This window comes from Aedes aegypti, chromosome 2 (genome assembly GCF_002204515.2).
Source record: "Aedes aegypti strain LVP_AGWG chromosome 2, AaegL5.0 Primary Assembly, whole genome shotgun sequence".
Taxonomy (NCBI): domain Eukaryota; kingdom Metazoa; phylum Arthropoda; class Insecta; order Diptera; family Culicidae; genus Aedes; species Aedes aegypti.
Window position 1 is genome coordinate 382,280,305 of NC_035108.1, and position 27,767 is coordinate 382,308,071.

A 27,767-nucleotide genomic window follows, 5' to 3' on the forward strand; every position below is an offset into this window, starting at 1 on the left:
TAGCCGGTGCCATATGTAACACTATAAATTGGTAAACTGAATTATGCACAGTAGAGCAAACTTTGGATATTCTATGCCTATCTTAAATATAATTATTTTTAAATTATTATTAACTCCGGTCAATCCGAATTAGTCATCATAGACATGTGCAGTTAGCCTAAACTAAAATAAGCTTAGCTTATATACACTCTCATGCAAAAGTTTGGGTTCACTCCCTTGAAAACATTGAAAAGGGTCATATCTCTGTGATTACATGTCCAATTGAAACTCTAAATGGCACATTTGAAAGTCATTCTTACGTCGTAGGTATTTTTCCGAAAACATCTATTTGAATTTTGAATTGAAGCTGAAGGTGTCTGGGTTCGATTCCCGGTCGGTCCAGGATTTTTTGGTAATGGAAATTTTCTTAACTTCCCTGGGCATAAAGTATTATCGTACCTGCCACACGATTTACGAATGCGAAAATGGCAACTTTGGCAAAGAAAGCTCAAAGTTAATAACTATAGAAGTGCTCATTGATCACTGAGCTGAAAAGCAGGCTCTGTCCCAGTGCAGACGTAATGCCAAAAAGAAGAAGAAGGATAAGTTCAAAAAAGGGGAAGTGGAAGACGAAGAAGAAGAAAAACGCCTTAAACAATGGCATTTTGAGTGAAAAATGATCAACTGTATTGTATATGATTCTACTCCGAAGATTTTTTTTCACACTAATCAAGCCACACAATGTGGACAGTAATTTCTACAACCCTACCGCTATATCAGTCTATTTGCAGACCATTCTATTGTCTACTTAAACCTAGAATTCAGTTGAATGCATTTGAAAATAAAGTATTCACTAAACGACCATCACAGTAATAATGGCCAACGAGCTTGGTTGGCGAATAGCGCAATGCAGCATTTCTTGCAATTAGAGGATTAATCCATCCTAAGTGTGCTCCGCATTAACGAGTCTGCCGAGAGTGGCACAAAAAAAAACCATTTCAATGGGATCTTTTAAGTGCACTTGCTAATACAACTCAACCGAACTGTTTCGACTGCTCACGATGCAGTGTTTTACTTTCTTTTACATTGCATTTACAGACCGAGCGTTTTCCCCTGAAGTTTTCGGTCAGTAGAGAAAGTAATGAGAGTAATGTTCCTGCAGCAACGGAACTCCTGTTTAATCAGGAGTTTTGCTTGTTGTCTGGTGTTTTAACGATTGAAGAAAAATATCTAAAGAAATAGTCAATGAACCTACAAGTTGTAGGCTATGTAAACTAAATTTTTATTATTTTAATTCACGATAAAGAAAAACATAAATAAAAGGAACTGTCGGTCTTGTTAAGACTAGGGGCAACGTTCATGGCTACAAAGCAAAACCTTGCTTAAGAATTTCGTTCGCAGACTGCACTAAACCATTAAGGCATGTATCAATCACACTACAGAATTAAAAGAAGCATACAGTGAAACCTTCACGAGTCGATATTTAAAGAACCTTCAACTCATGTGTATACATTGTAACATCAATTTACGAATTGGAGCGAGGTTCGTAAATAAAATGATCTCGTAAATCAGTTTGTTTGTTATGGTTTTATTTGATTCTTAATCAGGCGAATATGTGTGCAAATTAAGGTCTTCCGAGAATTCCTAGGAGTTTAGGCATATGATTCTACATGAGTAAATGGAGATCAATTTATCATTATCATAAAGGAATATCTCACAATGCTGGACCCTAGACGATTATTATATTTTGAAGAACCGTTCGTATCTCCAAGATTCCCGTGGTTACTTAGTGAGTGCAAAAGGCGTTCTAGTTCATCCATGAAATGCCAGGAATAAATGCTTACAATTAACTGGTGTCATAAGCAATCTTTTAATGGTACCCGACAGTTCAGATTTTTGTTTTTGAGGGAATCATTTCCTTGGACATGAAGTATAAGCGTACCTTGTACACGATAAACGAATGCAAAAGAGAATGTTTTGGAAAAGTAACTTCTCTAACTGTGAAATTGCTCATATAACAGCTTAAGAGAAGACCCAATCTGAGTGGAGTTGTAGTGTCAAGTCAAATGAAGGATTTGTTTTTTGAAGGTTCTGGTGATCTGTCTTAAAAATTTTAGTTACTAATTAAAACAAATTAAAACGGTTATTTCAACTTTTAATCGTTCAAAAATGTTTTGAGAATTGGATTTATTTTTTTTAACATGTTTCTGAAATCAGCATTTCTTGCATAGTTCTTATTTAAATATGCAGATAATTTTGTATTAAAACAATAAACCCACAAGCAATGAGTTTCCGGATATCTGCAAAACCAAGCCATAACATTTGATGACATTTTGCGGAAATCGAATGCAGGTAGGGCACCCATTGTGTTACCAGAAGCGATAAACTTTGCATGCGAAGGAATGTAGATACCCAAGAAATGCAAACCAAATAAAAGATCACGAGCCTTCAACCCCCATTTTCTCTTATTGACCGCACTGGATTGAGCAGGAGCAACAAAATTTAAACCCCACAATCGTTAAAGTGGCCTCTTATTCCGAAATCTGATTGTTCATTGTCCGTTTTGCTCTTGCGGCAAGCGAGTCTCTCCTATCCACCCAGAAAGATATTACGTGAGCACGTCCTTTCCGTCCCCTCGTTTCACGTACATACTCGTTTTAAGTAGCAATCTAACGCTTGGCGGAACATTCCATGTTTATCTCAACTTTCCTACGGTTATAAATCCGGACGCAACCATCTTCTGGGCATTGGCGACTAGCGGGAAGGTGGCGTAAGACGAGATGATGTTCAATGTTTAACTTTTCTCAGACATGGATTTCCATTGAGATTTATTAATCATTGGATAAAACATAATGGTGGAATTATGAGACTGCATTACGTATATCATTGGCAGAGATAGGATTATCTGATAGTTTTGCGCTAGATACAATTTAAGCTCAAGGTCGGGTAAAAGAGTTTACGAACTCTAGAGTGGTTGACATTGGTTCATTCTCATTGATGAACCATGGTAATATTTTTCAATTAAGACATATAGGCATATTAAAGGCATAATGAGTTCATTATTATTAGGCAATTTTTTCATTTAAATACTATAATATATCAATACTTTTTAGCTTACTTCTAATGCTTTCGAAGTTTTGAATAAGTACCGTAAAACGGGGTAACTTTGATAGTTTTTTCGAAGAAAACTTCAATATTTAAGCATGCTGTTTCAAAGAATTACAATTTATATTTTTAAAACAAGTACTGACATCCTAGCTATCGATTCCACTTGATAGATTGCCAAAAGATTTATTCTTAATGGATATACAATTTTTCATATAATCGAAAGTCGGTTTTCTGTTTTGGGGTAACTTTGATAATGGAGTATAAATCGAACAAGATTGAATGAATTACGGAACATTTATAGGGCGTTGCATACCTCTAGGCGTTTAACGCTGTATGGAAATTTCTGACTTAGATTACAAAAATGGTCCCAGTTTGTAAAAATGGTTTTCGCTAAGAGATTTGAGACCGAATTCATGGTCTACTATAACTAGGCTATCATGGGTAAGTGACGAACTCATTATGACTTTATCAAATAGTGGTCGTAGAACAGATTGTTTGTAAGCGTTGCAAAAATGCTAAAATCTTGTAAATTTTTAATATTTGCATAAAAATCCTCAAATGCATTTGATTCCAACGAAAATAGCTTTGACATGAAGTGTCATATTAATACACTTCACTTTTGCATTCGTTTTTCTTAACTAATTGACAGAAACTTCGTTATTTCGTTTAGTATGTTGGGGGTCTCGCACTATCAAAGTTACCCGCATTATCAAAGTTACCCCGTTTTACGGTACCACGTTTTGCAATCATATTATGATAATAATCAAGCCAATTGTCAGAAAAATGAGCTACAAAATTTGGTTGCAAGCAAAGCTGGTACACTTAAACCTCAATTTACGAAGTATTTTATTTACGTAAATTCGTTTTACGAGTATTTTTTACGAAGTTTGAAGATTAAGTTTGAAGGAGTAAATAGGAAATCAAGTATTGAAATGATAAGTTTTGCGGAAATAATCTGATTTGTTTCCAACTTATGCTCAGTAGCTCAGACGTGTTAAACCTATGAAATGTTTTACTCATTTAGCTACCAAAACGAGGATTTTGATGGAACAAATGTTTCGTCAAAATATAACAATATTCTGAGACTCAGAATTTCAAAATATTCTTCTACTGAGAAATGATTATATGATCTCCTTTTATTCATGTTGAATCATACGCCTGAGCGTCAAGGTATTTTTGGAAGATATTAACTTGCACACATTTTAGCCTCATTTAGAACCATAGTAATCAATAATATGCTAAGGATACTGAAAAAATATAATAAAATAACTTCATTTCTTACAAGAAGACTCCAAAAGGCAAAACCTCGTTATAAGAACTAAACTCCCTCGTTTTACAAACTGACTCAATTAATGTACCAATTCAATTTATGAATACCCGATCTAGTTCGTAAACAGAAGTTACAGTTTTCAAAGGTATCGGGGGAAATGCAAAAATGTGGTGCGTAAAAGTCCTCCTTAAGCACACTAACATGTAAAACTCTCGCATAACTTCTGATCTCGCCCTAAAAGCCATTGGTAACCATGTGTGTAGGTAGTTGTTTCTGAGCATGTTGATGGATTTTCATATTTTGTAACAACGTTATGGGGAAGAAAGGATCAATTATTACCTGTCCGTGATGTTGGTTTGGATGCTTATTCTTTCATTTGATCAGAAACAACGAGATACGCAAGTGGTTACCAATGGCTTTTAGGGCTTATCTCAGAGTATGCGAGAACTTTTCTGGAACCTTTACGTTGTTCAAAAACCCGATCATCCGATCCGATATACCAAATTGAAGCTAAGAATAAGTTTGAATCATAAATTTCAATTCGGAAGTTCAAATTTCCATGGAAAATCAAAGCATAAATTAAACTTTAATGAAATACTGATTCGCTGAGGAAGATTTTTCCCAAATTATTTAACATATAGGGTAAATCATGTATTTTGAACAGGCCAAGGCTAAGTCTAATTTACTAATATATTATTACGTAATGTGACTCATATGCTTGATGTCTTACTGAACGTTGTGTTTTTTGGGAGAAAAAGCTTATAAAGTGTAGCATTACCTTCCAAATTACTTCAAGCAAATAACACCAGATCCACGAAATACATCCTCAAGTATGCATTCGACATTCCTGTGTGTTTCATCAGATGGTCAAATTATATCAAGTGAACAAAATCCATAATCTATTTTGGGCATGGTCTGATTTAAGCCTTATACACCAATGTTTTAGATATTTTTCATCAATTTTCCACTTTTAAAACTTTTATAATTGTCAATATTGAGCGCTCTTATTGCATTTTATGTTTGTTCTTGGAGTGTACAACCTTTTGCATCTTTCAGATGTTTTCTTGGCACAATCTACAATGATTTTGTTTTTGAAGCACATTTGTGATTATTAAGAATACTAATTCACACAATAGTGTCTAAATAATGGTATAAATTATTTACCTTACATATATTCCTCATCATCTCATTACAAATTGAACATAGAACGACTTGCCTGTCCAAATTATATGCATGTCCAAGTTATAGACGTTACCCTTTAGCTTATTCTACCCAGATGTATGTTTTATTTCCATGAAATTTCCTTTTTTTAATGGCCATAAACAAACATAGGAAAAAGGGATCAATCTAAAAAAATCAATCAAAAAGTCCATTCAAAGAATTTAAGAGTGAAGTTCATATAGTCATCAGTTCAGAGCAAGTTTCAAATGTATTTGCCGACATTGATCTACGTTTGAAATATGACTGTTGTATTGAACAGAATGCATAAGGAGTATTATTTCCTTACTATATACACTAAAAAGATTTTCCCATGGATCATGTATTTTGTCTTGCATGTTATTGTTCATAGACATGGATATCATTAAAAAGATATGCTGTATTTTCTATACATAACATAAAATCTCGAATTCCATTTCAAACCGAGGTAAAAAACTGTCACATGGCTTGGAGAGAATTACTTGGTAACTTTCACATGGTTTGGATAAGATGTTAAACCTTATTTCTAAAACCGTTTTCAAATTATTCCTTTTTGACACATTTTTTCATCGCTAACATCACTTACAAGCAGCTCATGTACAAACATTCGGATTTTCCATTTTTTTCCACAAAAACTTGATGACAAAATGATACATCGTTTTGTTGAATTACTCACCAAGTTTTGTAGCAGTATAATATCGTCTGAAGTAGTGTTTTGTTTTGAATTTTGATTACATCGTAAATTTGTAAATTTTACTTACATCGTTCTGATGATCTAGAAATCAAAGGTTATTAAAGTGAAAACCAAGGGGGTGAAATGAGCCAATAATTAGCTAGGTACCCAACATTGATTCAACATGGCATTCAGTGTCTGTTTTGATTCTTTTGGGACTGACAAAACATATGATTTTTTGGATAGGAGCCATCAATAATACCGTTAAACATTAAACCAAATGTCTAATGGAAAAGCTTTATCAAATACGACGATTCAACGCAATATATTTAATTTCCAGAAACTAGCACTAGCAGCACATGAGCCGAATGCTCGAAAATCAGGAGCAAGCTAGGGCGAACCGACCAGAAAGTGGGTACCAAAACGGGAAGTACCATAAACGATGTGAAAAAGAGCCGAAATGTATGGAGGATGACAGCCGTGTCAGTCGTCTGGTGAAAACCGAATAGGTTCAGATTGGAACGTGTACAATTCCATCTGCGGAAAACAATGAATAGTTTGTTAACTATTCAGACATATGTCTATTTGAAGACTTACTTTAAAAATGTACTTTTTCATAGTGAGAATATTGTTTCTATTGATTCTAGTGTAACATTGGAAAAGTAAATTGTACGAAATCTTATATAAATTTTACAGTAAAGTTTGTTTCTATTATATTTTTATCTAATCAGAAAAATCTTAATTTTGTGGTTGAGCCTCTTCATACGTTTGAATTAGCGCAAGTTTAGTGCAGTTGGTCTCTTCTATTTACGTACAGTTATACAATCAATATTGCATGTTATTTGCCTCAATACTATTGAAACAGTTATTTCTGGTCCTTAAGGAGTAAAATTCTGTGTCATGTCTTATATTTATGACATTTTATGACATATTCGGGTATATTTCTTTTACAAATAACATTCCGTTTTCTCGATTCAGGCTTAGTTACGCATAATTGGTCAAGTTTTTTTTCAAATTATTTCAAATATTTATTATTCACAGCAACAGAGTTATTAGAAAAAAGCAGCGTTTTCGTGAAATAGTGGAGCAAAGGGGAAATGAATGTGTGACAACAGCATCAATCTCAACAATGTTATCATTTCGCAAATAAAAATCTATTGTCCTAAAACTTAAGTATAAACGTGGACACAAGATATTCAAACTCGTTGACTATTTAACACACGCAGGCTGAGATATAATATCACATCCGAGATCCGCAAAAACGAATTAGATGGATCTGGAGCCATCACAAAGCACTATCCAGCAGAACGCGCGTAAATCCTCAGGTAAGGTATAAGTTATAGATAATCATGACCAAACATATTTCGGAAGAATCATTCTCTTGAAATTTTCTGATCCACGAAAAAAATGAGCTCGGCTATGAATCGTCGACCTCTGTTGCAACGGAAATCATTACGTTCATTCTTTCCTTCGAAACTGCTGGAAATGGGCATTTCGAAATTGGTTTTAAATTGTATGCACATTGTTAATGTTTACACTGCTGCAAGGTAAAACCAACGAACTCCCGAAACTCTACTGCATCGGCCGAGGGAATCATCAATTGTGAAACCACATCACATCCCGACGATGACAACGCTTACATCTGTCTCACATTTCATCGTTAGCGGTGACGTGTCGGTTGTTTGAAGCTTGGCAGGGTGTGTGTTTTAAATATTGAAACAGTGTCGCATTTATACGGTTGGGAATGAGATTTTTAACGCGGACTTCAGCGTCAGTACTCTTTATGTAATTGGACAGAACGCATTAATTTTGATTAATTAATGCTGAACAGTGATGGTGTTGCGACTGGGAGGATAATTGTAATTTTATGGCTTTCTCAGTCTAATAAATTAAAACGGCTTGTTTGGCTAAGCCCGACGTTTCGGTCCCGTGTATTGGACTTTTTTCAAGGGATAACTAAAATTGAATACATAGCTATTAGAAACATATACACATTTTACATTACACAAAACATACGCAGTCAACCGTCTCTCGTCACCTAATGTATAAATTTTTAGGAGAGATGGAGCTTCTTGTAGTGCCCTGGTTAGTTAGAAAAAAAAAACAAATATATGAAAACATTACATAGATTACAAATATTACAAATGTTTGTTTCTAAAAGACTCACATTTAACATTGAGTGTTAAAAATCTAGGGGGTGGGACTGACTACACTACGCACTACTCAACGATAACACAATTCGCAAACTGACTATTGTACTGATGTAGATAGACTCCATACCACTTACGCAGGGATTCTACACACAGTGAAAAACACACTTAGTGGTAAAAAACTATCCCGCCGCAACACACAACACACACTAGAAACCACTGAGCATACCGAATAATCGACCAAATCATATCCGTCCATATTTTCAAATCTACAGTTGACAATAGTCAGTTTGCGAATTGTGTTATCGTTGAGTAGTGCGTAGTGTAGTCAGTCCCGCCCCCTAGATTTTTAACACTCAATGTTAAATGTGAGTCTTTTAGAAACAAACATTTGTAATATTTGTAATCTATGTAATGTTTTCATATATTTGTATTTTTTTTTTCTAACTAACCAGGGCACTACAAGAAGCTCCATCTCTCCTAAAAATTTATACATTAGGTGACGAGAGACGGTTGACTGCGTATGTTTTGTGTAATGTAAAATGTGTATATGTTTCTAATAGCTATGTATTCAATTTTAGTTATCCCTTGAAAAAGGTCCAATACACGGGACCGAAACGTCGGGCTTAGCCAAACAAGCCGTTTTTATTTATTAGACTGAGAAAGCCATAAAATTACAATTAATGCTGAACTAATAACAAAAATGATCCGAACTGTTGCATGAAATATTAAGACATGAAGCGATTATTATAAATGTGTGAGGTCGAGATCATTTGAACGGTATCCGGACAGATATTCTATACCGTCGATGGGGGTGACAATGGGCCAAAACGGAAAAAAAAGATTTATTAAATATTTCAGCTAAAAACGCTGATAATACTAAAATTAATAATTCATGTGTTAAGGAACATATTATTACATGAAATTTATCACAATATACATTTTTAGAATTAGTAGTTTTTGTTTACTATTCAATAAACTTGTATGTTGAAACTAGATAAAATTAAAATTTCTTCTGTGCAAAGTATCACGCATGTATTTTAACCTCTATCGTTATATTAGTAGAAAATAGAAAGTCTTTTCATGACACTTCACATGTATTTTCCGGAATCTATTTGATTTTTCCACAAAAGTTCCATTTTTTTCGGTACGGTGTCTAAAACATCGAAAATGGGGGTGAGATTCGATCAAGCAAGAACGATAGTAAATAAAATTGCACTTTTTTACATTTTACGTTGCCGGGGGTTCTCTTTTTTCATTAAGATGTGTTTATTCTTTCTAAATACAGCATCTCTGAAACATCAAACAAGTCTACTTGAGTATTCCGTGTATTGGATAACAATGCAACGTATTTCGACAACTTCTCAAACCAGCAACTGTGTTTCGTGCCCAGCAACATCGTAAAATTTTATCAAAGGGATTTTTTTTATGAATTTATTAGTGTTTTCATATTATAGAAACCTCTCACGGAAGTACAAATGAGTTGGATCGCTGAATTACCGGGATTATGACGTCAACATTTGCCTGAAATGTATTGATCGTAGAATGTCGCATCGAAATTTAACTATTTGCAAAGGTTTAAAATAATCACTGTTTCAGTACACCTTTGGGGAAACTGGATAGGCTTTATGGCAATGGGTACGAAACTTTGAAGACAATTTGAGGGAAAAAACAAGAAAATTTATGTAAACTTGTCGATAAATGTTGGGTTTACATATTTTTTCTCATAGCTCTTTAATTTTTTGGTATAATCGTTCTTTTAAGTGGGTTTATCATACTTGTGAAACATCTTAGATATCTTTTCGTCTTGTTTGCATCGTATTTCATCATTTTTTTTCAGCTGTGAATGGTTTTGCAATCATATTCTCAAAAACAAATTATTTTAATTACAGTGATCCCATGTCACCCCCTCCATGGGATGAGATTGGGTCATTTTTCATTCACTTGTGGTGCCGCTGTGAATAAATATTTTTCTTTATTTTTTTGAATAGTTGTTAATGTACCATCAAAGTACATATACACCAAATTTGAAGTTTATTGGAGTTAAATTGCGATAGTTATTCAACAAATAAATCGTACATATCCCTTTTTGACCCATTCTCACCCCCAACGACGGTAGCAATTGTTTGGTGTTCTGGAGTAATAGTATAGCCTTTCATTGCATCAGTATGAGAAAAGCATAAAAAAAATCCACGGTGTGTTTGTATTTCCAACCGTTGCGGATGTCAATCCATCTACATTGTGCGAAGCATGCTGTTATTTATGTACAGTGAAATGGAATCGAGTCTCTGATAATTGGATTTGGAACTAGCAGTTATGGGAATGTGCCTTCAGTTATCCTGAACCAGGTAATTGGATATTGAAAGATGGAATTGCATATCCGACCAATATTTTTTTTCAATTCATAGACCATTTCATGGTACCTATGAAATACTAAATGTATAACCATGGTCTTGGTTGATATATTAAAAAAAAAAGGTTTTCAATTGGCATATTTCCCGGCAATTGTTTTATTTAATTTCTTTATTTGTATCATTCCAAACATTACATTCATTTCTTATATCTAGATGTTCTATCATCCTTGATTGGTAAAGCAAATTTAAGATTTTATTAACATTTTGTTAACAACATATTACATTTCATTTGCCGTAGCAGTTCAGTTTTTTTACAGGTTAGTTGATTTCACCTGCTTATAAGAGAAAAAAACATGTTTTCAATCTACTTGACCTAACTTAACCTAAATATATAACGCATTAATCGTGGCAATATAAGATTGTAACGATTTCTGCCTGAAATTATTAATTATTTTAAATTAATTAACTCATTACGCGTGGTAAAGATGTACAAATTATGGGTGAAATTATGAAAAAAATCCACGTGCTCGGCTGGGATTTTGTTGGCACGTGGATTTTTTTCATAATTTCACCCATAATTTGTCCATCTTTACCACGCGTAATGAGTTAATCAATTTAATAACCATGCGGATTGGATTACCGAACAGCTCAATATAAGTGTCATTAATTATTTTATTTGACATTTGTTCCAATGTTTCAATATTGGATATTCTATGTAACTCATTGGTACTATACCAGGGAGGAAGCTTCAGAATCATTTTTAAAATTGTATTTTGAATTCTCTGAAGAGCTTTCTTTCTGGTATTACAACAGCTAGCCCATATTGGTACAGCATACAACATGGCTGGCCTGAAAATTTGTTTGAATATCAAAAGCTTGTTCTTAAGCCAAAGTTTTGATTTTCTATTAATAAGGGGATAGAGACATTTTACATATTTGTTACATTTGGCTTCAATGCCCTCATTGTGATTTCTGAAAGTTAAATTCTTATCTAGCATGAGCCCTAGATACTTAACTTCCTCTGACCAATTTATTGGAATTCCTCTCATGTATTTTTTCATGATTTCAAACTGTTAATTGGCAAAAATTGAATTTTCGTTAATGTGGACTATCATTCTGTTCAAAATGACCTTTTAAAAAAGTTTACTGATGGAGGAAATAAAACTGATTGGACGATAGCTAAAAGCTTCTGCAGGATTTTTATCTGGTTTTAAAATTGGTACAACTTTAGCATTTTTCCATTTGTCAGGAAAATATGCTAATTGAAAACATTTGATAAATATATCAACTAAGAATGATAAGCTACTTTCTGGAAGTTTCTTGATGAGAATGTAGAAAATTCCATCATCGCCAGGAGCTTTCATATTTTTGATTTTTTTTTAATAATAGTTCTAACTTCTTCCAAATCAGTATCCCAGGCATTTTCGAAAACGTTCTCTAGATTGTGAATATTTTCGAAGTCCTGAGTAACTTGATTTTCAATTGGGCTATTAAGTGCTAAATTAAAATTGTGCGCACTTTCAAACTGTATAGCAAGTTTTTGAGCTTTTTCGCAATTAGTTAGTATTAATTTGTTTTCTTCTTTAAATGCCGATATTGGCTTCTGAGGTTTTTCAAAAGTTTAGATAATTTCCAAAAGGGCTAAGAGCCAGGTTCAAATTGAGAAATCTTATTTTCTAAATTTTTGTTTCTTAATTGTGCAAAACGTTTCTTGATTTATTTCTGCAAATCCTGCCATATAATTTTCATAGCAGGATCGCGAGTGCGTTGAAATTGCCTTCTCTTCACGTTTTTAAAACGGATCAAGAGTTTAAGATCATCGTCTATAATCACGGATTCAAATTTTTCTTCACATTTTGGAATTGCAATGTTCCTGGCTTCAACAATGGAATTTGTTAAAGTTTCAAGAACATTGTCAATATCAAGTTTTGTTTGTAAAGAAATGTTAACATCAAGATTAGAGTCAATATATGTTTCATATATATTCCAGTTGGCTCGAAAATAATTGAAAGTGGAGCTGATAGGATTGAAAATCGCTTCATGGGATATTTGATATGTAACAGGGACATGATCAGAATCAAAATCAGCATGAGTAATAAGTTGGCTACAAAGATGACCAGTTAAGACCAAATCAATCGTAGATGGGAGGAGGAAAAACATATAGGGCTATCAGGATATTGAATTGAGAAATATCCTGAAGAGCACTCATCAAATAAAATTCTGCCGTTTCAATTACTTTGAGAATTATTCCATGAACGATGTTTGGCATTGAAGTCACCAATGACAAAAAAATTTGACTTATTGCGAGTTCGTCAGTTTGGAGCAAATTAACTTGCTGTCCAGAGCATTGAAAAGGCAAATTGGCAACTATAAAAGTATAAAGTTTCAAAAACTTTAGTTTCAAATGACGAAAACAGTTGATGTTTTATACTCCTATGAATGATGATTGCAACTCCCCCACATGCCCCATCAAGTCAATCATTACGATAAACAAAAAAGTTAGGATCTCTTTTGAGTTTAGATCCAGTTTTCGAATATGCTTCAGTAATAACTGCTATATGCACGTTATTAGCTGTAAGAAAATTAAACAGCTCGTCCCCTTTACCATTCAGAGAACGAGCATTCCAATTTAAAATATTTAATTATTATTTGGATCCATTAGAAAAACGTAATCAAATAACAATTTAATTAGTAAATTTAACACCAACTTAGACTGCTTCAGTCATAGTGGTGTCTTTGAACATTGCATCAATCATTAGATTCAATTGTTTAGTTAGAAAATTAAAATCAGAGGCAGACAGATCACTTGAAGTGGGTACATTATCTGATGATTTCTCATTAGAATTTACGGTAGACGAAGAAACGGATTAGGAGTTACGTGTGGCGGCAGGGTTTTTCTATTTGATTTGAAACAAGTAGAATGGGTACTCATAGTACGTAGTAGTTCAAGTACATAAGTTTTGCTTTTTCTAAAGCTTTAATATTATTTTGATCTCTTTTGTTAAAGTGAACTAAATAATATTCTTGATTAAACTCTTTGCGAACAATGCCAGATTGGGTTCTCTTTTTCATAATGATTACTTGGACTGAGGAAAATCCAAGTAAATCATTTATTTAATTTCAAGACGACTATGAGCAAACGTTCAGTTTTGTCGTCATAAGTAATAAAATTTTACTTCTTCTCTTCAGACGTTTGAGAAGAAGTTCGCGTTCTTTAAGAGTTTCCGGCAAAACGCGACAATCTCCTTTCTTTGCGATTTGGAAGGAGACCTTGATTCCCTCAGTGGAGTTCAAGATCTCCTGCCTAAATCCCCCAAATTCGGAACAATTGACCTTGATAGCGGCACTCTTTGCTTCCTCACTTGAATCAAAGAGCCTGGACTAGAGATTGCTTCGATTTGGTGTTCGGAAAATTCGCTTGCGATTATCAACATTATTCATTTTACCCTTGGAAGAAAGTTGGCAAATTAAAATAAACCAAAGTTTTACTAACTTAAAACCGGACATAAATCCTGCAGAAGCTTCTTGCTATCGTACAATCTGCTCAAAGCTTAATTTAGTTTTACAAATTACGATGATAGTATTTTCTCACGCAGAACACCTAGATATAAGAAATGAATGTAATGTTTCGAATGATACTAATATAGAATTAAAAAAAAAACTACTCTTGAACTAGAGATTAATTACAATTCCTTGTGTCTAAATAGGTTTGAAGGCAATAAAAAAGGGTTACAGTCCGCCGCCATTTTTTTTTTTGAAATTTCCTGACATATTGCAGTGAAATATTGACACAAAATATTCGGAATTTGAGAGAAAATAGTGCATATGTCGATTTATGGACAAGCAGGTGTTCTTTTTGACACTACCACTCACTTTCCTACCATCTTACAATATTGGTTTTTCTTATTGAATGAAGCTTTTTTTGTTTGTGAGCGAGACATAACATAAACATAAAACCCACAAAATTCACCTGAATCGTATAGGCGACAGCTGAGAAACTGCAGTCGGCGTAAAGTGGGTGACACCATCTTACATGAAACCTGACTGTAAGTGATTTCCGAGCCCCGTTTCGGAAATTCGCTTTTTTCGGAGAACATGTAACCTCTCGGTATACTTTGGTATTCAAAAAAAGCAAACAAAAGTAAAAAGTTGATTCGCATTGTGGTTTAGTGAGTAGAATCCGCGACTGTTCTCTAATGGGTAACCTTGCGGTCAACTCATTCCACTGAGCGAAGAGTGATCAACTTGAAGCACTGGTAATTTTGTTGAAAACTTTGTTAATATCTAATCCCATTTTCTCATACTACGCATGCGTTGCTAGAAAATACGACTGTGGATTTTTAATTATTTTTTGCTGTGTAGTTTCGGACAATGAACAAGAAATTGCGGTGTCAAATTTATGTGCCATAAATTGTGTTGTTTCATTGCTGACGAAAATATGATTAAAGTATACATAAGCTGGAAAATAATAAGCACAATTGATGGGCTTCAACAGCACATTTTTGGTGACAACTCATTGTGCAATAGAAACCACAAATCATCCATCACGAATATCTTAGCAATAATCGGTCACGTTTATTAGCGTTGATACTCGTTCGAAACAAATAAAAGCTGAGCTAGCATTGTTTCGGTTTTATCCCAACGGAGCTTACAAGCTAAAGGATACCGACCGGAACTTGCTCATTCTTTATGACGGCATAAAGGAAGCATACAGGCAAGTACTAAACACCCGCACATCGTAGCTCTTATCGTGTTTCCATACATTCGGCTGTACATATTTATGACCCATAATAGTTCCGTTTGACTTCCGTTTCCCTTAGAAAGGAAATACAAGCAGAGTGGTACGATTTTGCTATTCTTTTCCTGCGCCGGAGACTGACAATAATGATGGGAGGAAATGAAGCAGGTCTTCCCAACGCGACAGCGGGACGATGGAACGAAATCCTAGTACAAATCATATCACTCGCAGCAGTATTGTAACAGCGGGGTGGAGATCTGGAAAAAAGGAAGAAATGCTGAGCTTCGCTAGAACAGGAAATTGTCGGCAATGTGAATTAGGGTGACCAAAATATGGGTTTCGTAGAAATCGTAGGATTTTTGTTTGTGATTTTTTAAGCCGAAACACAATATTCACAATAAAAATAGTGTTTAAAATTATATCAATATTTAGTACACGCTTAAAAAAGAGTTCTGGAAAACGTTAACTGACAAAAATACACCGTGAACTACCGTCATGTTTACATGAACGTTCTCGGAACTAGGCAACGCGTTCATATAAACAACATCTAGTTCACGGTGTGTTTTTGCTTGTTGGTGAGTTCATGACTGCTGTTCACGGAAACGAGAACGGATTTTTTTTCTGTGTATCTCCAGTTCGTGATTATCACAAAAATATAATAGATCTCAGTTGGAATTCGAATAGTCCATCCAATGCTAAACCATCAACAATAATGAGCTAATAATTCAATAGTTCAGGTGATTATTAATTTTTTGTTATGATCATCCTTAACTTTTTCTTGGCAGTACGTCCTCATTGGGACAGAGCATTCTTCCCAGCTTAGTGTTCGTAGAGTACTTCCACAGTTTGCCAAAGTTGCCATTTTTGCATTCTTATTCTTCTTTCTGGCGTTACGTCCCCACTGGGACAAAGCCTGCTTCTCAGCATAGTGTTCTTATGAACACTTCCACAGTTATTAACTGAGAGCTTACTATGCCAATGACCATTTTTGCATGCGTATATCGTGTGGTAGGTACGAAGATACTCTATGTCCTGGGGAGTCGAGAAAATTTCCAACCCGAAAAGATCCTCGACCGGTGGGATTCGAACCCACGACCCTCAGCTTCGTCTTGCTGAATAGCTGATAGGGAATCAAGGAAATCACGAAAATATTTTGGACCGACCAGGAACCCAGACACTTTCAGCATGGCTTTGTTTTGTAGCCGTGGACTCTAACCACTCGGCTAAGGAAGGCCCCTTTCAAAATTGTAAAACTTCCAAATCAAAATTTAATCAAAACGCATTTTTGTTGCATTATTGAGTTTTATTTATTTATTGAAGTAGCACAAAAAATCCGATTTAATAAAAGCACTTGTTGTTGTCACCCTAACGTAGAAATTTCCAGCCAGCGTAATCTAAGCCAGTTTGTTCTTCTTCGTGCTGTCGTTTCAATGTTAAACAAACTATCTTACATTTTACTTCTCTTTCCTATCATTCCTGGAATTACGTTCCTACTAGGATAGAGCCTGTTTCTCAGCTATGTTATCATCCACAGTTTCGAATTTGTTTATCGTATAGCAAGCAATTACAATAAATATCTTTGCTTACCATTCTTGAAATAATTCTTTGATAAAAGTTTAGAATTTTAGGAATTGGTACTGGTAAAAAAGTAAAAAAAAGCTACAGGATTACATGATGAAATTTGATTTAGGAGCCTTCTGTAGCTTTGTAGTTGATAATCTGCTCAACAGACCCCGGACCAAGGTCCAGGAGTGTGGGGTTGGGGACCATTTACTACATGCAAGCAGTAAACATGACTACATCCCCGACCCACTAAACCATTCCCATTGTCGCCAAACCCTTCGTCTCTCCGGGACCACCAATAAGGCATTGCTTCGGAGAGGGGCTATTGCACATCGCATCCTCCAGGTTAGCTGCGTAGCCATGCAGCAACGAACATCGATAACACGCTTAAGGGGGTCCACCAAGGTAGCATGCTGGCGCTTTGCCAGCTTCCCAGGTGGTCCTTACCTCCCATTGGCCGCTGAAGGCGGGCAGGATCAACCACAACGCCCGGGCCCAGCTGCTCCGCAGGAATCAAGAACTGATACTGCGGCTCCGCAATTTGACATATTGAAGGCTTCAGGCCCTATCAGCTAGCACCAACTTGGATTGCTGACGAAGGGTCTCCACCTGCTTCGAGCAACCAGAGGCTCGTATCCAACCCAGTAGGCCGGTGCCACGACAGAAACGCTACCAGGATGTTCTCCCTGCGGCCACTTATTCGCTGTAAGGGTCGATTTCGACCGTAGGGCACCGGTATGACCTACGTAGCCGACTACGAACCCTTGGACCACCTGTTGTTTAGCGTCTGCACTAGTCACTCCTCGAGTCCACTCGCCACCTCCTTTGTAGTTCCAAGATGATGTGGGTGATAGCCGATGAAACGGCATTCCAGCCAAGCTCGTCTTCACACATCATCTGAACCAGATTGTCCGGAGTCGTGTCCCCAACGCATGTGGCAAACATGCGGTCACGCATTGTGAGGAAACGCGGGCACAAAACGTGTTCCGCCGTTTCCTCTAAACCTGTACAAACTGGACATTCGGGAGAACCCGCATGACCGAAACGGTGTAGATACTGTATAAAGCAACCGTGGCCCGAAAGGACCTGTGTCAGGTGGAATGTTAGGTCCCCATGGCGCCTATTGGCCCAGATATCTACCCTCGGAATCAACCTGTGAGTCCACACTCCCTTGGTGGAACTGTCCCACGCACGTTGCCATTTGGCCATAGAGGCCAGTCTGGCAGTCCTGCGAATGCCTCTTGTGCCGCGTCTTTCGAAGCACTCTATGTCCTCCATGATAAGGATACCAATAGGCACCATACCGGTGATGACGCAGAGTGCATCGTGTGACACGGTACGGTACGCGCTCGCAACCCCTCAAGCATATTAGCCTATAAGTACTTTCTAGCTTGCTACGGTAGCTGTCGGTACTTAAAGCCGTGCCCCAAGCCGGGCCACCATACTTCAGTATGGATGAGGCGACACTGGCCAGAAGCTTACCCTTACTGGCGTACACCGCAGAGCTATTGGACATCATTTGGGACAGTGCCACAATAGCTGTGGAGGCTCTTTTGCAGGCATAAACAACGTGGCTACCGAAGGTGAGCTTATCGTCGATCATCACCCCCAAGTGTTTGACGGAGCGCTTCGAAGTGATCGTGCAGCCACCTACACTGATCACCGCTTGCTGCACCGACTTTCTGTTGTTGACAACAATCGCCTCAGTTTTGTGGTGAGCCAATTCCAGTTTCCTGGAGCTCATCCACTCCTCCACAATTGCAATCGAGTGGGCTGCAGTCAATTTCACTTCTTCGACCGATTCACCGTAGACCTCCATCGTAATATCGTCGGCAACGCCAGCGATGACCACAGCCGCCGGGAATCTTAATCTCAACATCTCGTCGTACATGACATTGCATAACACCGGACCCAGGATGGAACCTTGATGGACTCCTGAGGTTATGTGAAAGCACTTCCGACCCACCTCCGCGTCGTAGACTAATACCTGATTCTGGAAGTAACTTCCGAGAATCTTATACAGATACTCGGGTATCCCCAGACGCAGGAGCGTATCAGCAATAGCCGCCCAACTAGCACTATTGAATGCGTTCCTTACATCCAGAGTCACTAATGCACAGAAGCGAATCCCCCTCCTCCTACGCTAGAGTGCTATCTCAGCGGTTTTTTTAACCGTCAAAATTGCATCTACGGTCGACCTCCCTTTCCGGAAGCCTAACTGGTTGCTTGAGAGACCATTTACACCCTCGGTGTACCTCAACAGTCTGCTGAGGATGATCTTCTCGAGCATTTTCCCCGCCGTGTTGATCAAGCATATTGGTCTATACGCCGACGAGTCACCGGGTGGTTTTCCCGCCTTTGGCAATAGTACCAGGCTCTGCGTCTTCCACACATCTGGAAATACTCCCTCGTTCAGGCATCTCTGCATGGCAGATCTGAGCGTCCCGGGAGCCTCCGCATCATACAGTCCAGCATCTGCGAGAACCGCTCGATCGACCGACTCGGAGGCGCATAGTAGCTACAGAAGAAGACCCCGTTTACCTTGACGGTCACGAAGCCTTCGTAAGTAGTAGACTCCAACTCCTGGACGGGGTATTTACTTGTCGTCCATATCGCCGCCATTTTTTCGGACCCATCCGCGACCCAGTTGCCGTTGCCGACGGGTACTCGGCACGGGTCCGATATGATGGCGATATCCGTCCCCCACTCAGCAACTGCCTGATACAGCAATTGCTGGGCTGCGTCTCAGTGGTTCAGGTTCAGCTGCGTTACCTGCACTGTGACTTTTCAATTATGGCTCTTTTGAAGGTCGGGCACCTTGAGCCTCCCGTTGGATGCTTGTTGTTCACAGACTTCCCGGAACAAATCAAACACTTGAGAGGGTTTTAACAGCCTAGTGCCTTACGACCTTCCTCACCACATCGCCTACACAACTTGGTCCTATCAGGGCCTTTACAGTCCCAGGACTTGTGTCCTGGTTCCCTACACCTGAAGCAGATCACCGGTTGCTCGTGTATGGTCAATGAGCATACTGACCAACCCAGCTTGATCTTTCCTACCTTAGCGGACTTATTTGCATCCGCCACAGATAGCTGTACTAAGGCCATCTGAGTTTCTGCCGAACCTTTCCGTAACCGAACGGCAGTTGCAGGTACCTGTACCTCGCACTGTTGCCGCAGTGCCGTGACGAGCTCTTCTGCGTCAGTGATCTCGTCAAAATTCATCACCTTCAGAGTCACTGCCTGTGTTAGAGCCCTCACCTCAACACCCTCGCCAAGGACCTCTTCCGCCAAACTTTTGTAGGCGGCGCTCTTGCGCTCCTTGTCACGCTTAAGCTCGAGGATTATTTCACCTGTACGAGTGCGTCTGACACTGCGTACGTCGGCTCCTAGATCTGCAAGCTTCGCGTCGCTGCGCATCGCCTTCAAGACTTCCGAGTATTTGGACTCTTCCCTTTTGATGATGATCACATCACCCTTTTCCGCGCTTGGCACCTACCCTCCTACCTTTCTTTGGCCTGGATCCTGCACTTCGTGCTTCTTGCATCTCTTCTTTCCCTCTTTGGTTATCCAGGGGGCGTCCTCCCCCTGATCCGCCCTAATCTGTGGTGTTGGAGGACCTCTCAATGGTCGCAACCCCCTGTTCCCATCAATCCGTGAGGGGCCAGCCTTCTCGGGCCCACCCTTCTCAGCTTTCCGAGACGCCTGGCTGGGGTCCGACTTTTCGGCACTGCTGCCGACTTTCGGGGTTAGTATCCGCCCAGCCTTGCGAGCGCCGCCGGGTAGCTCCTCCCCTGACGGCTGCCTCACACGCTTCTGCGATTGCTTGTTATAAGCATTCGCTTCCGCACTTTTAGGGCTACCCGCAAAAACGAAGGGCTCCGTCTGGGTAGACTGCGGCACTTTTAATTCCACGGGTTCTGCCGCTGCCACAGTCGCCATGGGTTCAGCATGGTTCTGTTTGGCTGCCATCATCAACTTACGAAGTTTCAACAGGGCCTGCTTGAGGTCCTTGCTAATGTGGGACTTCGAGGTTGCAAAGTCAATGATGGAGTCAAGCTGCTGTGCAGCCACTTCCATCGCAGAGAGCCCATCTCTACTTTTATTGATGGCCCTTATCAACCACGCTCCATCCTTAACCTCACCCGATACGTTAGCCGGAGATGAATTATGGTGTCCTAGGTGAATATGAACCGCTAGACACATGCTACTACAGAAATGTCGTGGGCAAGATGACACGCCCGAATCTCTTTAGGAGTATTCGCTTCTTCTTTCTCTTGATTCGTCTATCGTTCTTCCAGCTGGTATAGAAAACTTGGTCCTTGAAACGCCACTCGCTGTGCTTCGTTAGGCTCAAAATCTCGCCGATCCGAAACGCCACGAAAGGCTTGTACCGCCGCTGCTCCGAATGTATCCAAAAGATGATGTTTCTTGAATCCAACCAGATGAACCGTTATTTGATGTCAAGCGAGTGTGCCAAACTCGATTCGATCGTCGCCGCTTGTAGCTCTAGCCTCGGAATGGACAGCATCAAAAAATATGCCGGCCCATCACTTGTGAGCACCCGGAAATATGCGCTGCACCATACGCATCCTTACGCTGCACGATAAACGTGAAATCGAAGCATCGAAGATCCACGGACCTCGTCCCATGAAAATAGAAGCGGGTAATCTTCACCTGTTCGTTGATCGGTTGATCCCACTCGCTGCCGCTTCGCCACGGAACCAGGATCAGCATTTTCCCGTGGATCACAAATATTGCCAGCATTCCTAGCGATTCGAATAGATTCATGGCGCTATTCAGCACCACCCTCTTAGTCGGCTGACGTTCGCCAGAAAAATAAAGCACCAGATCTTCTCGAAGCTTTGCCAGAAAGGTGAACTCGTCGCTAAATGGATTCAACACTATTCCCAGCATATGCTTCAGATTGGATTCTTTATTCTACAGGACCTGCACGCTCTGGTCGGGTGTGTGCTGGAATGGACGAATTTCACCTTTTCCACTGTTTCTTCGAGTGTGACCGGGCTTTCGAAAAAGTCGTCCACGTAGTGGTTTTCGACTATCGCTCTAGCCGCTTCCGGAAACTGTCCGGCGTATTCCTCTGCGTTACGGTTCCTAACAAACTGCGCCGTGCAAGGAGAACTCGTCACGCCAAACATCGTCACTTCGATGATGTAGATCTTCATTTCTTCCAACGCGCTGCCACGGAAAACGTGGTGATGCGGAAATCGTGTGGGATGGAGAAATGTGGGGATAGTCATTGACGACTTCCGACGTAGCGGCCATTTGCTGCGATATCTTTAAACTTTACGCCGCAGGGCAGCTTTAATGCGGAAACGCTACGTCGATCCTCGATCTGAAACGAAGATCTCTACCTTTTGCGAATCCTTCTCCAATCGAGACACGCCGGCTGTCCAAGTTACTCGGAACGGCTGCGTCACACCTCTGGCTCGCAACGCGATGGCCAACGACTCCACAAGCAACGTATATGACGACCCTTCGTCAAGAAAAGCAATCGTGTCTACCGCCAGCTTCCCGCTGTATAGAGTGATCGTTATCATCCGGAAAATCACCGACTGGCGATGCAGATACACTTTGCAATTCGTGCTAACCGTTTGGTCGATGTGCAGCAGCGGATTGTTCGTTGCACTGGTTCACGTTGCACCGGATGTTCAGCTTGCATCGTGCGCTCCCGTGTTCGTTGAGGTACAGATAGCAAAGCTTCCAAAACTCTTCTCATCTTTCCGACAGACGCAACCTCTTGAACGTGTCGCTGTTCCGAATCCGATGACCACAGAGGCCTTAAATCTTGCATGGCTTCTTCTCCCGTTTCGGAGCTTGGTGGATTGCTCCGCTGTCTTCGACGTTGTGCGTGTGTAGAAATCCGACTTGATTAATCCTTTTCTTCTTCTTCTGAAACGCTTAATCCGTTGCATCGGTTGCAGACTCGCTGTACGAAGTGATCTGACTGGCATCCTTGACAATCCACGAGAGAAAGTTGGACAGTGTCCGGTATCGGTCCCGATTGTGCTACTTTTCCCCGAATGTCATTTTCCTGGGATCAGGGCTATTCGGAGACACGGGACATTCGGAGAACTGGCGTTCCGGGAAACGGAATTCGGGGAAAAGTAGCACAACCTTCGTACCCACTCCATCTGTGTGCTGGCAGGCAGTTTTTCCGTCAACTCCTGGATGAGCATCGGGTTGATGAGCGCTGTCAGTCCCGTTGCTTCCAAATGGTCCGCCTTTGGCGACGGGGCCTTTCGTGCGTTCGAAAGCAGCAGCTGTTCAGATCTTCCGCACAGCATCCGCAGGGTTTTCATGATTTGCGGCACTGCACTGGGAAGCAGCAATCTGCTTCTAACCGATTCCAGCGCTAGACCAGATAGGAATAGAGGCATAGTATTCGGGATCACTTCTAGTACTGCATTTGGTCCCTTGGTACTGCAAAAGGTACCTAAGATAGACAGATCGCAGTACATTTTTCACGGTATTCTAGATTTTGCTCTATCATGATTTTATTCTATGCCATAACATTTTGAGATACTGCAAGGAACATGGAAGTCCTTATTTTGTCTTTGGCTTGACTCTTCAAGCACTCTTGACGTCGTGCGAGATTCTAGACGTTGGAAAATCATCACGCCTTTGTGCACGTTTCGTAGGCACAGATGAACATCGGCCATCCTTCGAGTCACCCCGTGAACGTTGGAAGCTTCTTCGACAAGAACTGCCGAGCGGATAGTTGGACCTTCGTTGGTATACGCATGACGACTTCGGGATGTATCCCGAAGTCTTCGTCTTGCAGCGAGCTTTTATTATCTGAATCCGATTCTTCGGATTCCTCTTCCTCGGATGATTCGTTGACTGGATACAAGCCTCGGGCCTTCCTTAGCCGAGTGGTTAGAGCCGCGGCTGCAAAACAAAGCCATGCTGAAGGTATCAGGGTTCGATTCCCGGTCGGTCCAGGATCTTTTCTTAATGGAAATTTCCTTGACTTCCCTGGGCATAGAGTATAATCGTACCTGACACACGATATACGAATGCGAAAAATGGGAACTTTGGCAAAGAAAGCTCTCAGTTAATAACTGTGGAAGTGCTCATAAGAACACTGAGCTGAGAAGCAGGCTATGTCCTAGTGAGGACGTTAATGCCAAAAAGAAGAAAAGAAGAAGATACAAGCCTCGAGCCTCTTCTTTGACGAATAATAATGCTCATTTGCATCTTTGATGCTGATTCAGTGTTTGGATTTTGATCCGAATAAGCCAATCGAACCATATTCGGAGAGTGTAATGGTTCGTGAACCATAACAGTTCGTGGTACATCGCAATCGAAGAGCCCTATGAATGTTAATATTCACTCTCTCGTTTGGTACGTGGCGAGAGAGCGTTCAAGAGCAGCAACTCTCACAGAATACAACGGTATCGAGCCACCCAAATATTTTGCATAAAATTGGTAATAGCTTTCATATTTTCTGGTAATGCAACCTTAAACAGCTTTATTCTAATCTATTGGATAATCGAACACCCCTTTTGTTGCAAACCTAGCACAGAAAATAGAAAATATTCGCCTCTGTTCCTTGATTAGAATAAGAGTGTGTCAGCGAATGTCACAAGTGTTACAAGACACTGTTGTTGTTGTTGTTGTTTGAGAGGGACTTTAACTCGAAGGTCATTTGTCCCTTTTACAAGACACTGTGATCGGCGCCTAGCAGTGGGTGGTGTGTGTCTGTCTTTTTTTCCTTCCGTGGCTCGTTACCTTCCACGAACGATAAATGTCATGCGTGTTGTGTGAATGCAGGAGGATAAATGGGATGAAATTATGGCTCACGTGTCAATGATCGATAAATTTTTCCAAAGCCTGGATTTGATGCTTATTATTTAACTTTATGATTACTTGACACTACAATACTACTGTTCCTTTACTGCTAGGGTTAAATGCCAGTTATTGCAAATATATGGAAGCAACGTCATTTATTTGCCTATAAAATATGTCACAATTCCTAAAAATAAAATGAATTACGCTCAAACCCAACAAATATATTGAACAATCAGATTGATTGTTGTGTTATTAAATAATTCCATTCACTTTCATTTCGAACAATTCCGTGGCACACAACATTTTGAATCAAGTTTCACTAAACATTTAAATATTTTGTATCTATCCTGGTTCCAGAAAATCCTTATGCCTATCGCATAATCGAATTAGTTTTAATTTTTTTTTCAGTGAAGTAAAACTTTCTTATTTTTCTTTGTTCTGGAGTTGTTTATATAAAATAGTTTAGGTATTCTGAACGAAAAGAACCCTTAAAAAACTAAGGAGATTATAGAGGATTTTAAGCTCAAAACGAGGTAAATACGTTGCGAGTAAAATGGAAAAAAATATGTATTTTGATTTCACGGTGAATTAAAGTTATTCCTTCTCAATAGTAAGATTGAAGTTAGCAAAAAGCAATGCATCATTACTACTTCCAAAACGAGTTTTTTCGGTGCCACGTGTAGCTTTCCTAGAACGAAGTAGCTATAGTGTATAAGCCTCACACGTGCACGGCGGTTGACACCGTTATTCACATTCGCCACAGAAGAAATTCGATAAGAATAGCAATCTCCTGATTAGATTTCACGTAGCGCTGGAGGTGATGAAGCACTTTTCCGTTCCTTCGTACATACATTTGCGTAAATCAAAATTTCATTTGCGAGAAATAACATCTGCTACATCATAGCTCTACCTAGAGCTGTGAAGCTGAATAGTGTGGAAGTTATTTCGGTCACAAATCAAGGCCTTTCAGTATACTGATGCGAATGGATTTTATTCGATTGTAAATGTATTTGCTCAGAGTGGAATGCGCTGGCTGATGGTATTCCGTTTGCCAATGGTACTACATTTTAAAACACTGATGTAACCAACAAGCCCCTCGGTTAGAGAGCCAAAACTGAGACCCAAAAATCACCAATACGGCGAACGTCAGAGGAGAGAGATGAATTAGTTTAACGTCACTTTCTAACTCAATACAATACTACCTAAAACTAAACGAAGTACAATTTTATGAACTAGCCAAATTGAATTTGTTATCGGCTGTAATTGTAAGTTTATTTAATTTCTTAACTACTTAAATCTAAATTTATTGAATTGTAGATTATAACCAGGAAATTGATTTAACCGTTTTTGTTCGCTGATAAATCTGTTCGGACACTAAATTGTAAGTGATGCAATATGCTAAGAGAGCGTGAATTAATTAATTAATAAAATTTGTAGCTTGAGCTGTCCAGAATTCAAAACGAACGACTTTGCTTCGAGACTGCCGAACATCACGAACAAAACTCAAGAATTTAACAAACATCTTCGATATGACTAGGAAAACACGATCCCAAGCTAAAGCCAAGGCGAAGGCGACGACTAGTAAGCAGCTACATGACGCTATTGTTACCGGCATTTGCGATCCAAGAGGTGAGAGCGTAGCAACAACGAGCGATTTTGCTCGCGAAGTAGAAAGCAATCATCAACAAACAAACCGTCTAGTCAGATTCATGACGTCAGATGTGGCTGCCGATCGTGGTGCTGATTGCGAGTGTCCCACGTGCAATCAGCTCGTCGGGATGGAGCGTAGTTTACAATGCCAAAAATGCGAAAAATATTTTCATCTTACTTGCACCAAAGTGAGTATGGAACCACCAGAACAATTTACGTGTGAGGCTTGCATTTTACGTTATTCTGTACCAAAACCGCCGTCCAGTTGCGGACGTTCCAGCAATTCAAGCATAAGAAGAGCCCGGTTAGCCCGAGAGCTGGCTCTGTTAGAGGAAGAGCGAAAATTGGAAGAGGAGGCCCGGAAGGAACAACTAGATCGGGAAAGGTTGATGAATGAAAAGGCCGCTCAGGAGAAAATCGAGCGCGACAAGCAGTACTTGGCGCGAAAACGTGATTTGTTGATACAGCAGGACGAGGAGGATGATGTGGTCAGCATCAGGAGTCATCGCTCCACCCATTCAACTGGAAAACGTATTGAGGATTGGATCGACAAACAGGTGAAGACAACCAGTAGTATTGGAATTGACGTCGTTGGAGAGACGTCGAAGCCATCCGAGCCAGCTCATCATACGCCAGTGAAGTCTGTGGATGCACATGGCCAGCAATGTACTTCTACTCCTATTCGAGATGAGCAGATCATAAGTAAGAAGTTGTTTGCCGTTAAGAGCGAACCCTCGAATTTCATTAAAATGGACCTAATATCACCGACTCGAACGACCGGTAGCATAACAATCGGGGACAGCGATCCTGGAGAAGCAGCCGGTGGAAAGGATCAGATGGATGGAAATTCGATTTCACCTGCGATTCCGTTAGTGAACCTCAACTCTTTACAGAATCTTCTGGATGATTCTAGACAGACTGTGAAGAACACTGGGACTCTACCAAAACTGGCAAGTAATCTACTCCTTCCGTATGGTCAATGGCAAAGAGATACAGCTCTCCGGCGCACGACAGCCGATTTGGAGAAGCGTCACCAGAGCGAGATTGACACACGCCGCAGACGGGAGCTAGATCTGGTGGAAGAAATCAAGCGCTTGCAGATTCAGAAAGAGACTGACACAGAACGGTTTCGAAAACACGAAAGTGATACAAAGAAGAGACTGCAGGAATTCTCAGACCGTCAGGCAGCTATGGAACTACGGCGGTATGAGGAATTGCAGCAACGGGATGCGGAAATAGGTCGCCTGAAAGATGCAGAAAGAAGACTAACG